At 38.1% G+C, this 16,317-nt stretch overlaps 1 long non-coding RNA gene across 11 annotated transcripts; it reads left to right on the forward strand.

Annotated features, from left to right (window-relative positions):
* Positions 1 to 1,409: 1,409 nt before the first annotated feature.
* On the forward strand, positions 1,410 to 16,073 carry LOC127779479 (uncharacterized). 11 transcript variants are annotated; one of them, XR_008018665.1, is made up of 9 exons: positions 1,410 to 1,948; positions 2,027 to 2,191; positions 2,479 to 2,708; positions 2,832 to 2,919; positions 7,702 to 7,819; positions 12,364 to 13,883; positions 14,456 to 14,582; positions 14,965 to 15,049; positions 15,129 to 16,073. It is a non-coding gene; the product is annotated as an uncharacterized LOC127779479 (long non-coding RNA). The 11 variants fall into 11 exon arrangements; XR_008018666.1 differs by having other exon boundaries at positions 15,613 to 16,073; XR_008018661.1 differs by having other exon boundaries at positions 12,364 to 13,628; positions 13,722 to 13,883; positions 14,965 to 16,073.
* Positions 16,074 to 16,317: the final 244 nt, after the last annotated feature.

A 16,317-nucleotide genomic window follows, 5' to 3' on the forward strand; every position in this document is an offset into this window, starting at 1 on the left:
ACAAAAAGGGCCTACACTACTCCATTTATGAAAGTGCAAATTTCTTCGCATTGCACTGGTAAAAACTGACAAAAATGAAAGGAAATGAAGGAGGAGAACAAGCATTACACTTTTTATACGGATCCCAATCAAAGATTTGAAGTCGAAAACCTTCCCCCCTAATTTACGTAAGTTTAGGAGAGAGAAAATGCTGGAATAAATGGGGCATGGTCGGGCTGGGAGGTATATATGGACGCATCATCGCGTGCGGTCGGTTTAACAGGCCCGCACGAGAAAATGCATTATCTCGTGCGGACGTCTTAATCTGATCGCACGAGATAATGGGATTATCACGTGCGGTCGCGTTAAGACGCCCGCACGAGATAATGCATCGGCACCGGCTCGGCGCTGATCATCTGGTTTTTCTGGGCGGCGCCACTTACGGCCCGCCATGAATCTACCGGGATCAGTGTCCAGCAAAATGTTTTGTGTACTAGTGTATATTAGAACCAGAATTAAGAAATGTATATCAAATGCAACTCTATTTTGGAAAAGCCATTATAATCTATAAAGAAATGGACAAGATTGGTGTCATATAATTAAAAATACAGAAATTCCATATAATTATAAATATTGGATTGTCTTTAATTATTTCCGCGTTGAAAATATTGTATTTTCAATAGACTTTCAAATAACCTACAAATATCATGAAAATTCGAAACAAAAAGACAATAAAAAATCTTACAAGTAAATACTATATACCGAGAAGAGTCCATAGCAAACACTAGAATGGTTATGGACTTACTTGACGAGGCATTTTTCAAGTGACTAGTAAAATGCCCGTGCTTCGCTACGGGTAAAAAGAAGGTTTAAATGTTATAAATATTTCAAGAACGGATATAAAACACTGTCGCATTTTGATATAGTCATATTGTCATAACGCGCTCTATTAACTCTCACGTGGCAAGCGCATGATATCATTTACGAAATTAAGATGGTGCTCGGATCCTAATATATCGTGTTTTGCGGATGACGGAAAGAAAATAATTACTTACTTAAAATTATTTTTTTTTGAATTATCGGTTGTTCTTCGTATATTGTCTGCATTATGCACCACACACAATTTCCGTGGATCCACGTAGTTGCCGCGTGTTGCAACAGGTAAAAACTAAATTAAATTTGTGTTGACGTAAAAATTATACTATATATCATAATTATGAAAGCTAATGGCATATCCAAATTATGAAAATCAGTTTTATTATTTTTTCAATGGGAGTATTGTTATCCATTTATAAATCACATTGTCACATTATCGAAAAAAAAAGAAGCAGATTAGACGTAGAGAAAAAAACAGAAATAAAAACAATGGAAGCAGAGTGACAGGGAGGGGATAAGAAAGCAGCAGCAGAGCATTCTCGGACCTCTCGGTTCTTCCATTCTCAATTTATCTGTATACACGATACTTTGTTCTTATCCTCCCATCTCACTCAGACACTGGCAGGGACATGTAAAAAAACCACTCCCCATCACTTTCCCCATTTCTCCTCCAACTGCTCAGCTGCTGTCGATGAATCCGTCGTCTTCCTTTTTCTGCTCTTTCCTCTTGGTTTTCTATCCTCTCATCCGCTGCTCTCCCTCCTCGACTACGCACCGACGGCGCCGCTCCCCCTCCTCGTCCCTCCACCGAGCCCACCGGCGACGGATCCAACTCCCCCGAGCTCGCTGGCGATGGATCGGCCTTCTCTGAGCTTGCCGACGACAGATCCACCTCCCCCGAGCTCGGTCCCAGCCGTCGTCGGCGTTGGGTGGCGAATCAATCGACGCCGATGGCAGATCGAGCTCCCCAACGGTGGATTGAGCTGCCAGAACGGTGCAGTTCGGTGCCGAGCGGATTGGGGCGGCTTTGGCCTTTAGGCGGAGGGAGTGGTCGAAGACGGGGAGGCTGAGCGAGTCGTCGATGCCGGATCCGGTGGGTTTTTCTTGTCTCGTGATGTCCTCCATGATCACTATTTGGTCTGATTGGTCTTTGTTTTGTTGGATTTCTCAGGATGGACGAATGTCCGGCTCGAAGTCCCGTTGGTGCTTCTTCTGGTCGTCCAGTCGGCTCTCGAGGCCTGGCTGCGGCCCGCCGAGTTCGAGAGCTCGCCTGCGCCGTTCCTGCCAGTGACTGATGTCCTTGATTCGCTGTCAGTTCCAGCCACTGCCGCCTATGGTAATTTTCTTTTTTAAGATAATATATCATGTTGGTCATGTGAAATCTTGGGATCATCTTGCATTGGAGCAATTCTGTTTTTGAAATGGGGGAATTGCAGAACACCAGTGTATTTCCATGCTGATTAATTTGGAACATAGCATAGTGAACAGGGTGACAGGTGGTTATCTTGATCTTAAACTGTCTCCAACTCTTCATTGAATATTTCGCAGATGAATTGATTCATTTAATTCATTTAAGCCACAGGCATATGCTGACCACTGCATTTCTTGTACAATGTTGAACAGGTACATGGAGTTGGCTCACAGAGTTGATGATGCTTTGGGGTTCATGGCAGCTGATGGACTCACTATGGATCACCCTATTATGACAACAGAATTCTGGACATCACATGGGTGCCTTCTTCTTCCCTATGAGCAAGTATTACCTGAAAACATGAGAGTGAAACTCCCTCACCTCATACGTGCTGTTCATGTTGCTGTCCAGATAGTAACATGGTTTACCGACCCGATGCATGGTAACACAATGAAGGCTCCTTGTGGCCTCAAGACTCGCTCCTTTGCTACTTTTCAGTATTTGCTTGTTCCTATTACTTCTCAGTAGTATGTAACTGAGTAATTGTCTTATTTTTGCTGGACAGCCTAAGTGCATATGCACTATGCTGCTATGCAGAGAGAAGCTGTTTATAGGGTGTTTGATGGTTGATTGCAGCGTATGATGTCTGACAGGTACGCGGAAGTTTGCAATGCTTAATTTGAATTGTTGATATTGCAAATTAAATCAGTAAATCTCATTCTAAGTCTTTTTACTCCTGTTATTCATTTTTTATTCCCCGCACAACATACACGCACACACACGCACAAGTTATGTATCACCTTCCAGTATATATGTTTTTTAAGATTGCTTTTGTATTCTAGTACTTTTTATACTGCATAAGAGTAGTTTTTTTTTAAAAAAAAAACAGAACAGTTAGTTAATTTGATTTCATTGGTTTGAGTGGATGAACTAAGAGCACATGTGTCGGTGGAGAGGTGCGACTATATATTAATTAAAAACCTGTAACTCCATATTTGTTCAATGCATATGTTTTGGGGTGATATTGTTTTTTGAAATAGGAAACATTAGCATTCCAGCATATAGAGAGAAATTAATACATAGCTGTATAACATTAATTGTACATAGATAGGTATCCCATCAGAGACACTGATTACAGTATGTTTTTATGAAGTATACTTAAAATATAACAACTATTTCTAATTTCTATTATTTGTGATACATTTTAGCAAGTCTCGTACACCATCAGGCATATTGCCTTCACATTCGTTGTCTTGGAACGCCAATAACTGTGCCAAAAAATACTTCCGTAGTTCATTGCCATCCTGTATATAATTATTAAGGTTAGATTCATATATGTTAATATACTTTATTTAAAATAAAATTAATGTTAATAGTCTTGATACTGACCTGAAAATCTGGCAATAATAGTTCATTATATTTCCATGTTTGCATGAAGAGTGAAACATAATAGCCAGATAGTTCCCTGGTAGGATTATATTGTAAATAAAAAAGATAAAATGGAGTCCAACTAAATGTTTTTGGAATTCAGAATAAAAATAAACAGAGTACTCTATGTAGAAATATGAATAAGAAGACGAACTTAAATCCTGATTAATAAGTAATAAATATTTTACCTGTTCCGAATCGGAACGTTTGGGAGGATTATTTGTCGCCATAGATTGATATCTTCATTCCATCTCGATCTAGGGCATGCTTTAACCATGGCCTTTGCCAAGTATTCACCGATACATAAAAGTTTTTTTTGTATATCTTGCGTTTGGGTTATTTTCATAAATAGGATTAAGCGGGGTTGGATCTAATATATATAGAGTTCTGGTTTCCTGATCCAATATAATAAGAACGAAGGTACCACAATAATCTGTTGGTATAAGGATCTGCAAAAGGGCTAACTGTTAGGACATCATAAATTTATTTGTTAACTATCAATTCAAAGCTAAGGTAACCTACCGATTTGCATTTTGAAATATTGTAGCCAATACCATGCCCGTTACAAACTGAATCCACCAATTGTTCAACATTGAGCTTTTTACGGTAGTCCGGGTGTCGTCCAAAATCAATAATGTTCTATACGGAATACAAAAGCGATGTATTAAAATACATGAGCAAAAGGGTTGAATATATGTAATTGTAAAAGCTTACCCAAAATCGCATATCGAGATAGTGTTTTGATATTGCTCCTTTGTTTTTTTTCATAAATTGGATATCATCAGATGCGAGTTTTCGTACGATTATGTTGAAACAATCATGGTCCATTGGCTCACCCTCTAGTATTCCTTGGAGTTTTTGAAGAGTCAGTCTAATAGAGTATGGTTTGGATGTTTGAAGCCAAACTTTCCTGTAAAATTAAAAACCGAGGGAAAAATGAATGTTATGAATTGTGTGTGTGTGTGTGTGTGTGTATGCACACATAGAGAGAGAGAGGGAGAGAGAGAGAGTTACTGTGAGGTTTCTGCGCAATCAATTGATTTAATGTAGTTGCAAAGGCCACTTATGAACTCATTTTTCCCCATCCTAGAAAGGACAGACATCAGTGATTGGTATTTAGCTTGATTGGACGATGGTTCTGATTGTTGGGAGTCGTCAATGCGTTTCTTAGATTTGAATTTCTTTTCATTATCTGGACTGCTGAATATTTCAACACAATCAGAATCATCTCCAACTTCATTACTTTGTTCAGATCTTGGAGTTGTTTGCGCTATGTTTGTTTTCCAATGTATTAGTATGCTAGCTAGCTTGGATCTGAAAAGAGACATATGTTCCTGCGCAGTAGCAAGGGACATTGATTATTAGTAAAAAAATAGCATTCGATTAACAACTTTTGTTCCTTAGGAAATATATGCACCTGCGTAATAGTATGAGATAGTGCATCTCCTGTCCAGGACTCCATGTATTTGAGCATAAATAGACCACATGATGCGCTGCATGATTATAGAAATTTGAGTACAGTAATTAATAAATAACATTTAGTGTAATGTAAAAAGCGTATGAATTGTAATATACCCGTCTGTTTGCATAGGCTCGCGTAGTTGTTCTGTTATTGGCCATGTTGTAACACGGAGGTCTTTCCAGTTATGTGTACCGACGTTTTGCTGCCGTTCAAGATTGCTGAAGTGATACTCTAGACCTTGCAGCTATTGGATTATTAGTATTAGTGGTAGACATCATAAGTGAAAGGTTAATTTAAATGGAATATTTATGTCAATTACTAACCGTAGTAGTGAGGTCAGTACGTTGATGCTTCCAACACTTTGAATCAAGTACCTGTATTTCACGTTTTTTTGCGTTGATGACAGCTAAATACCAATGGTTGTTTTCTATTTTTACTGGAATGTAAATCTAAACAAGACATTGGGTTAGGTTCATATATGTATATATATATAATAATAGAATTAAAACATATTAAATGTAGAACTTGTAAGATTTAGAGATTGGACTTACCAATTCATGTGTTAGATAGTCTCTTGCTTTGTTTGTAATAAAATTGCCATGTACATTGTTGTTCTCAGGTATTCCAAGTTCACCATCTCGTTTGAGCCAGTCCTGAGATTAACGGGGTTTCAAAATATGATTTTCCATCATTTTTGCCCTGTAGCTGTGCTTGATCCCTTATACAGTATATGTAGGCACCGACGACCTGGAGATTCAAGCGATAATATTTTGTTACATTTAAATGAATATGATTAAAATAGAAATTCGTATAAGTAGGTGTACTTACATTGTCATCTAGGTATTCGTTCTCATTTAATAGGGGTAACAGTTGATTTTGCTTCAGAGCTATGTCATTTATTTTGACCAACACATCAGTTGATGATGATGTCTCTATTGTTATTTGAGCACATATATCGTTGTCGGTCATCTCGTAATCTGCAACATAACAGAAAGAAAATATGTTTGGCTAACTTTGGTTAACAAAACAAAAGCAAAAGATGGGAGAATTAGACAATGCAATTTATATTGTACCTTGTGGGATATAATCGTATGTTTGGCTAACTGTAGTCTGTTTATTTTCCTCTGGCTGGTTATCAAGTAATAAAGGTTTGGTTTCGTTGGACTTCTGGACATTAGAATGTAAATCGCTTGATTCAACATCAACCTTGATGGAATTTGTTGTCTGCATATAATAGACAAAAAATCAAGAAATAAATACACAACTAAGGATATATATAATATAATTAAGCTTCTGGGATAATTATATTTTGATTCAACCTTGGAAGAAGCCATCATCTTTGTATAATAGACCAAATCAAGATATATCTCACCTGTGATTGCTGTAATAATTGTGAATTGTCTTGCTGATCTTCTTGTATTATTTTTTGGATGGAACACTCCATATCTTCATCTGATTTAAAATCAATCGATTTTGAACCTTTTGCTTTCTTTAATGGTCGGATTTCTAAACCACTTGATTGAACCTCGCTAGAACTCATCTGCATAAACTCAAAAAATTAATATAGAATCAAGGATATAAGTAAATCTAATTCAGTGGGATAAAGTGATTTTCAAAAGCGGTGAAATCTTACCATGAGTTGTGAATTGTCTTTCTGATCCTAGGAAGGAGACGTAGATTTATGTTTTCTTGTTTGCTTGGTTTGCTGGCGTGTGGAATCTGATTTTGGCGAATTCGCTTTCTGGTTTTGGGGGCGTGTGGAATCTGAGGTGGGCGAGATTTCTTTGGTTGGCTTGTGGGGTCTTGGTTTCTTTTATGTGTGGGGTTCCCTGTTAACGATTCGGACACTGATATGGATATCACAGTCGGAGTTTGCATTGTACGTCTGAATTGGACGTGAATCCCAAGTCTTAGCCAGTAACAATGTCGGGCTCTTTCTTCCCTTCTTGTCCACTTCTTTTAAAACCGCAAGTCCGAATCTGTTACTAACTCAATTGTGATTCCATTTTTGCTTTCACTTTCTTAATTTGTTGTTATCCATTTGCCATCAAGATTAGGGTTCCTTTATGAGTAGGTGTTCTTTTATTGTTCTATTCTGTGTGGGGTTCCTGTTAACGATTTGGATTCGGACACTGATATGGATATCGCAGTCGGAGTTTGCATTGTAGATCTGAATTGGATGTGGATTCCAAGTCTTAGCCAGTAACTATGTCAGGCTCTTTCTTCCCTTCTTGTCCACTTCTTTTAAAACTGCAAGTCTGAATCTGTTACTAACTCAATTTTCATTATATTTTTGCTTTCACTTTCTTAATTTGTTGTTATCCATTTGCCATCAAAATTAGGGTTTCTTTATGTTTAGGTGTTATTTTATTTTTCTGTTCTATAAAGTAATTACTGAGAGCATTAGGCGTTTACTGATATGATGATGCACTGAGAACAAACTGTAGGTGTTGAGATCTATGCATTATCTATTTCTGATCTGATGATGTTTGGGCAGTGTTGAGGTGTTGTTCTATTAATAATGTTGTGTGTTACTGCCATGTAGGTGTTCAGCTAAATTTTGCTCAATCAAGCTGTTATCTCAAGCTAATTTCAGAGTTAACTACTCATATATTCAAAAGTACTTGCCTCACCTACCTTAACTTATTGATGTTGGTTGATAGGTACGTTCAATTTTAATTTTATTGAAAATTTATAATTTGTTAGTGTTTATATAGTTGCTTAATATATTTATGTTTATTTTTGTTCTATTCTGGATATGCTTAGCAAATTATTTTCTTGTTATATTTTTGTTTTAATTTATTGTAACAGATTATTCTACAATGATCCTGATCACTCATAACTTATTAAGTGTGCTTTGGAAGACTAAAATCGTTGTAACAAATTATTCTGCAATGATCTTTAATTGAATTTAAACCAATAGAAAAAACAACTATCACCCATCATAGCCATAGCAATTGGAATTTAAAATGAGAGATAATTCAGCAATTCATATTTGAAGTTTAACCAAAATATTACATACCAAGGCATCATAACCAGAGACTACTAAAAAAACATATCATAATTTTCTCCAGTGTTTTTGTACACAAGATTTTGATTTAAATTTCTAACATAAAAAAAAACAACAGTTATGTTGTGAGCACTTCTGTATACACAATATTTTTTGTATATGTTCCATCTATATTTTGGTCAGAATCATTCTTTCTTTTCTTCGATACGGTATTGTGCTTTGAAAGCCTCTTCCTTTTCTTTGAATCATTGTCTTGTTCCACAACAAGGATTTTTATGTTTTTTCTTGCGGTGGCTCTAGAAAGTGCGACGTATAGTTGACCATGAGAGAATACTGGTTCGGGTAAGTATATGCCGACGTTTGGTATTGTTTGCCCTTGTGCCTTATTTATCGTCATGGCAAAGCTAAGCCTTATAGGAAATTGTTTCCTTTTGAATTGGAATGGGAACATTTCATCATCAGAGGGGCATAGTGGGATTCGAGGCAAGAAAACCCGTGTACCAGCATGCTGTCCTAGCACAATCTCTGCATCAATGGTATTTTTCTGAAATCCTCGCACCACCAATCTTGTCCCGTTGCAAAGTCCATTAGCTGGGACAATATTCCGGAGCAATATGATGGGACAATTAAGTTTGAGCTTTAGCATGTGAGGAGGCAACCCATTTGGGGTAAGAGAGTTCAGGAATTCCGGGGGGTAGTAATTATGTGGATCGTCTTCCGCACAATCAAAACTATGATACACCATCTCCTCCCCTTGAAAGTGATCAATCATTTTTAGATTAATGCTGTCCACGCAGTCATTCCTTGTGGATAAAATAGCTCTTGATGTTATGTAATTTGGATTATGTAAACTATCATTGAGCATTGGATAAACACTCTCTATCAGATTATCTAGGTCACTGTCAGCCCCTGTATATGGCACACAAATATCATTAGGAAGACATATGTCACCATTATCGTTGATCTCCTCAGTGCCATTGCCTATTCGTAATAAGTATTCTGCGAACCATGGATCGCTTTGCGCTCTCATATTGCGCACCAGCTGCAAGTGACGCATGCAATTCCAGAGATCAGACCTGCGCAACGATGCATCTAATATTTGACTCCTTGACCCTTTTCGAATAACGGGAAGAACCTGCCTAAAATCACCTCCAAACACAACCGTTTTCCCACCAAATGGAAGATTTGGTTTGTCCATTATGTCTCACATACTCCTGTCTAAGGCCTCAACTGCTTGCCTTTTTGTCATAGAAGCTTCGTCCCAAATTATCAACGATGCTGTCTGAAGTAGCTTGGCCGTTCCACTTTGTTTAGTGAAACTACATATAGCCTGATCATCTATCCTTAGTGGTATCTTAAATCGGGAGTGTGCGGTCCTTCCTCCAGGCATTATGGAAGCGGCAACACCAGACGTAGCCGTTGCCACGGCAATCTTTCCCTGTTTGCGGACTGTCGCAAGCAATGCCTTGTATAGGAAGGTCTTTCCAGTGCCTCCTGGTCCATCCACGAAGAATATGCCACCTTTGTTATGCTCAATTGCGGCTAGAATCTCGTCATAGGCAGCCCTTTGTTCAACATTGAGGGAGTTCGATAATGCTACATCTTGAGGATCTACCTTGATCGAGGATTCCTCGATGATCTCTCTAGGCACGCCGTCTGTTGAGTCATGTATCTCATCGATCTTGGGCAAAGGAAATGACCTTATGTCTTTGCCCATTGACTGCAACATATCTCTGATATTTATCAAAACCATCTGTTGTACTGTGTGCGCGCATTGATAGTTGCGACGATAGTCTTCTGACATAGCTTCGTGGTGATTGTTCCAGAGTGCCCGAACATCGCTAGGCTCACAAAACACAAGAATTGTTGCAAAGAGTCTTCGTAGTGAGGATGGCATTTGGAACGACTCGGCTTCTGTTAGACATTCGTCTAGTGTATTGTCTGCTTCAATTAAACCCCTTCTTTCCGCGGCTTCACGAAAGGATGGCAATATTTCACCATCAACTGTCCGTAGGTCTTCAAAGCTTGTTGCGCCTTTTACGTGGTTTAAGAGAACCCGAAGATAGTATCGTTCGCCTTCAGCTGGATGAGCCGTAACGATTCTACCAACTTGAAAGATAGCAGTTCTTTTCCTCTTTTGCCAAAACTTTCCATTCTTTCCTGACTGCCAAGTATAATGCTCTGGAAAATCACGGTACAATATGTCTCGTGCTTCCTTATGTAACCTATTTGCTTCAAAGTATGCAGTCAACATTGACTTCTCAACACCATCTTGTTCAAGCACTTCCAGAATGTCTTTTTTGCCTTGATATGCAACCATGTGCATGTTAGGCAGATGAAGCTGTAGTTGCATCACAGGCGGATGTATCTTACTTAGTTCGAAACCATATATTCTCCACAAAGCTTCATGAGGTGTCACCCACCTTGCATCCCTATACTGCCTGATCTCATCAATGTCACCTTCATTATTTACTCCATCCACAGATACAGATGCACGATCATGACCTTTGTAAATGTATTTGAACAAATACTTCACAGCCTTTATGCTTGAGCATACCTCAACATTTATGTGGCAGTTGAACATCCGTAAGAGGTAAGGGTTGTAAGGAACAACCCACCTATTATCTAGTTCACATTTTTGTACTATTGCAGTACGTCCATCGTCGCGTCTTCTATACAAGGGGTATGAGTCTTTGCCTGTAGTAGTAATTGCATTGAAAGGCCTAGGATAACCATTCTTGCATGAAGGTCGGTTCTTTGTGCATTGGCAATTACGGTTCAAATTGCCGCAAGGACCATGCATCATATGTTTCACAACCATCGTGTACAATTCTTTGTACTTTCGTTGATCTGGGAGCTCAGCAGAGATGATCCGGTCGTATTGCTCTGGACATGTGTATTTATATTTTCCATTCATGATCAATAAGAAGTGGGCGTGTGGTAGGCCTCTTTTTTGGAACTCAACAACATAGGTATATGCTTTCACAATACCAAGAATGCCCTTTTCAAACAACTGTGTTTTCATTTCCTCTAGCTTCGCCTTAAAAACGCGCACGATGAGATCTGGGCGATCCTGAGGTCTTTGGCCAAATTCAAGTTCACGGGTGATCTCTTCCCAGTTTGAGTTACAAGTCATTGTGAGGAAGACATCTGGTTTTCCATATTTTCGAACTAAAGCCATTGCATCTAGGTATCGACGTAATTTATCTCGAGGTCCTCCGATAAATGATTTAGCAAGAACTGTCCGTTTGCCAACTGCATTCCCTCTATTCTCTCCAGCATGAATGCTATCAAGCAAACCTTGATATAAATCTGCCCTTATTTCTTTTTGATGATTAAATATGTAGTCTAATCGTGAGCTCTCAATCTTGATGTATGTATCAACCGCAAACTGTTAGAAAAGACGTCCACCATGTAATATAGGGTTGAATATGCCAGGTCGCATTTGGAACTTGTAGCAGTAGTAATCTCTCACAGAAACACATAGTCTATTACCTGAATCTGCATATCACATGCCACATTAAAAGTTAGTGCCATGTTTAAATAAGTATATTAAGAAAACATGATGGTTACAACACGTGTATACGGAATACTAACCTGGGTCATCATTATTATTACGATTCCCATGGGCTTTAATCACGTCTTCAATATTAACACCATTTTTTGGTATTTCGGCATGCCAACCTAACTCAGCTCTGGGAAAAAATAGTGAATAGGACAACGGATCATAGCATGCATGATATGTTCGGATTCCTTGTACTTCATTGTTGTTCCCATGTAAGATTACGCTCTTATCAAAGGTCTTTCTAGCTCGTTTCCTTCAACCCACACCGCGGCCACTTCTGAAGTTATTGGCTCGTTGTACGTTCTTTGATCCAACTTTTGATCAAGGTTCAGCATCACTCGGTAGTCCTCGAGATTCTCAGCTTGTTCCAAACTCCTAAACTGTTCAGAGTACGGATTACCGCGTAGAATGTTGGTCAGAATGTCAATTACGCTTTTATCTTGTTCATATAACTCTGGACGACAACGACGGTACCGATGCTCTAGGCTGGGATCATCATCATAGAAGTATAGTTGCAGATGTTTTGGGTCTGAACCATCACTGCCAAATGAATGTATATTGTGATATATCTGACCATGAGCTCGAAACGTATAAATACCACTTCTGCTCATGTTAGTTGTCTCTCTGTCAAGGTGGCAATAAAGAGAAGTGAATGAGAAATGCCCATTGAAGAACCTTATGTTGTCGCGAAAATGTTGGGCAACTGAATCATCACTTGTCCAAAGCTTCATGAGTTCAGGAGGCGTGTCTTGATTTGTTAGTCTAATTTGTCCACTTCGGCAGCAGAAGCCCTTTGGCTCATGCTCAAACTTCTTTGCACCACAAAATCCACAATTTTCAACTGGTTTCAACATATGAGTGCTCTGTGGTATGTTGCTATACACAACATCATACATATCAGGGATGCTAGAGGCTTCAGGTATATCATCATCTTCTTTGATTTCCACATCCTCATTTATCTCCCAATCTGAAATGTTTTAGTGCCAACTATTTAGTTTATGTTTAACATGATAACAATAAACAATGACAATATTACCTTCATCATCAAACATGTCACTATCATCATCAGTATCATCCTCAAAAATGACTTCACCATCACCTGTATTGAAATTGGTGACTACATAAACTACTCTAACTATATTGAAAATAAACCACAAATATAGCTGAGAATGTTACCATCATCATTGATGAATGATTGTGATGGAGGCTGTACATCGTTGGTACCTTGTGATATTAAATATAGAATGTTTGTTTAAAAAACATTGTTATCTAATATATAACATGAACCAAATTTTTAAGATTGGATTCTCACCATTATTTGTTACACTTGGCTGATTAGTGGAGTCAATACCATTGGGTGGTTCTGCACTTACAGAAGGGTCTTCTAATGAGGCTGATCTTGTGCGATTTTTAATTCTGAAGCTTTCATTGCGATGGGCTAACAATGCATGTCTTTCTCCGTGTGTTACATGCTTCCTTGGTGACATGCTTGATGCAACATATCCAGGGTTCTCCATTGCAATGGAATATTGGCTTGGAGTGTTGCGTCGCAATGCTTTGTTAGCATTAACCTTTGCTATCTTAGCTTGCCTTTGCTCGGGTGTCAAATTTGCATAATACGCCCTGTCAGTTGACCGTTTTTTTTCAATTATCAATGTTCTACTCTCTGGTTTAGGAGTATCATGAGTACATTGTGACTGCATTTGATGGTGAAACTCGTCTGTTGGAGGTGTCAAATCATTTGTTAGTAAAAAAACTGCAAGCATATATTGTTTAACTTTATTAGATTTAGTGGAGGTATAAAACCATGATATACCATTTAATTGAACAGGGCATGTTTGACTGGATTGTGTGGCATGTGATGAGCTTGGTTGATTATCTTCAAAATTGATGCAATGTGGGTTCTTTACATTTGGAAGGACATTTGATTCCTTTTTTCGTTTATAGGCTTCACGACGTTTTTTAAGCAACCCTTGCTTCTTTTCGTCAGGCATTTGTGCATACTGCTCCCTATCTCTTTGTCTTCTTTTTGCATTGGGATCCAAGAATGGGGATGATGACCCAGATGGCGTGGTATCAACTTTGGAAGATGAAGCTGTGTAGATAAACATTATCAACAACAAAAGCGTGATGTATCTTCTCGAAAACAACGGTGAGAAGCAAAGTATTATATGTCTTTTGTAGCTCTACGACTTATGGAATATTGAGATGAATATAAACTTAGGTGGTAACTGTGGATTGTAATTTACACTCTACACACATGGGTAATCTTATATGTCTTTTCGATGAATTAAAAAGCTTCACAATTAAGAAAACATGATGTATTTAAATAATAAAACAATAACGCGAGGATCTCTGCGTGCACAATAAGTTTAGGCCATTAAGAATAGAATGACTGATCTACATGATATATAATAGATTTCAAGGTTCTATCACAAAGCAGAATTCCATCAAGTTTATAGTGACAAAACACTAACTTTTGAAACATTAACAAAGTTCAGGATATCAAAACTCAACCAAAAATAGCAAATTTAGAAGAGACCTTTAGATGTTCTATCTAAAAGAATAGCCTGCAAAGTATATTTATCTAGCAAGATATTGATTAGGAGATTATGTACTGGTAAAAACAAATAATTAGTTTACATTATGTTAAATAATTAGAAGTCAATTTGTAGTGTATGGTGCTTCTTGCTTGATTCTCAAGTAATTTATCTCTCTGACCAGAAGGTCTGCATGATGTGTCTGTTCTGGCTAGAAGGCCATATTGGTGTATGAGAATCTGTCAAGTCCCTATGGAATAGCGGGAACTCTCCTTCATGTCCTAGTCTCGCAGTCCTATCTTTCGAAGCCGGTAAGCATTCTGCTTTCATTCCTACTTTTCCAGGCAGCTTTCCTAGAGCCTATTCCTTACGTAAAAAATGACCTCTCGTGGTCTTACTCTGTCTATTGGTCTAAGCCAGCTGTGCTTTTCATTTTCTTTTATCTTTTCGCGAGGGCCTCTGCTTTCCTTTCTATCCCTTTATTTCTGGGGGCGTTCTAAGGTTTTCATGATGATCTACTCTGTGGCGCTCAACTATATTGCTGATTGATGTCTTACGTTTTTACAGCTGTTTTTGTTCGTTTTATTGAGCTGCAGGAGATTAGATCACTTCATTATATTGACACTAATATCATATTCCAATATTGAATGGTATCCTATTGTGCTAATCATTTTCCTATGTCGATTCTTGTAGAAGTTTATTTTCAATGGCGGACATGAACTTTGGGAGTGGAGGAGAAGCAGGGTAGGTGCTTTGCGTTGCCGCCAGTTGGAAATATGTAAGTTTTATGGTCTCTCAACCTCAACTCCTTCCTGCTGGTTTGTGTTGCATGATGTTTCGTGGTCTGTACTGTTCAGTGGATGTGGTCATATGGATAGTCAACCTCTAAATTATACTACTACTCGTACTGAAGTAAGTACTTCTAGCTTGTGTGGACACTAAGATCTATACTATTATGTGGGTGTGGATGTTCAACCTCTAAATGATAATAATACCTCTGAACTGCACTTAGTTAGCTGTGATTTTGAGTGGCACCACGCAATCATGGAAGCAATCTTAGATAAACATGATCTGGATGCATGATGCATATGTATGAGTATTTTGCATGCCACTGTTTGTCTTTATTTCATATTAGAATTGCATATAGTGGAGTAGTTGTTCTTGCTCCTACTACATTTGACATGGCAGAGTTGATGCGAAGAACTAACTTTGGATCATTCTTAAAAAAAAATTAATCTAGTTCTAACCTTTTCATTTGTGTGTATGTTAAGAGTGAAAAATAATTGCTGCTAATGCTTGCTATATGTAATTAACTTTGTCTGAATTTACTCAATAATTCAGGTAAAAGGTGTGAAGGTAGTGAGCAGGAAGTAGAAGAATAGTTTACAAATTCCAGTATACGAGATCATAGGAATAATTGAATATCCAGATTCAATTGTGATTATTCCAAAAGTTATGCCAAAAAATAAATGCAATTCTAATATGTGCATCATTAAGGGCTAAAGAATTACCTTCATCCATCATAAACGTAGATTTAGTATCACGTTGAACCAGGAATTGCTCACTTTGAAAAAAAAAAACAAATTTGGGGGCATATATTAGTGCCGAGCGAGAGAGATTGCTCAGTATCCACACCAAATTTTGGGTGCATATGAGTCTTATTTGTGATCTGTGATTTCAGTTTTTTATATAGGTTGATAAGATGTTTGTATCCTACTCGGGCATGTAATTTCAATAGTTGGATTCTGTATGTAATTCGGTATGTAATTTCTATCATTGCAGTCTGTGTAATTTTTGGGCCATCTGTATTTGTATCCTACTCAATTTGTGCTTCAACTCAATCGGATGGGAAAAAAAACATCGGTAAAAAACCGGACAGCCCAAAAAAATAACCGAAAAAAAACGGGGTAGAAAACCATGAAAAAAAACCGGATAGAAAAAATCAAGAAAAAAACCGGGCCAGAAAACCGTGAAAAAACCGGCCTGGCCAAAAAAAACGGACAGAAAAACCAGGCCAGAAAACCGTGAAAAAACCGGATGGCCAAA

The sequence above is a fragment of the Oryza glaberrima genome, chromosome 7 (genome assembly GCF_000147395.1).
Source record: "Oryza glaberrima chromosome 7, OglaRS2, whole genome shotgun sequence".
NCBI lineage: Eukaryota > Viridiplantae > Streptophyta > Magnoliopsida > Poales > Poaceae > Oryza > Oryza glaberrima.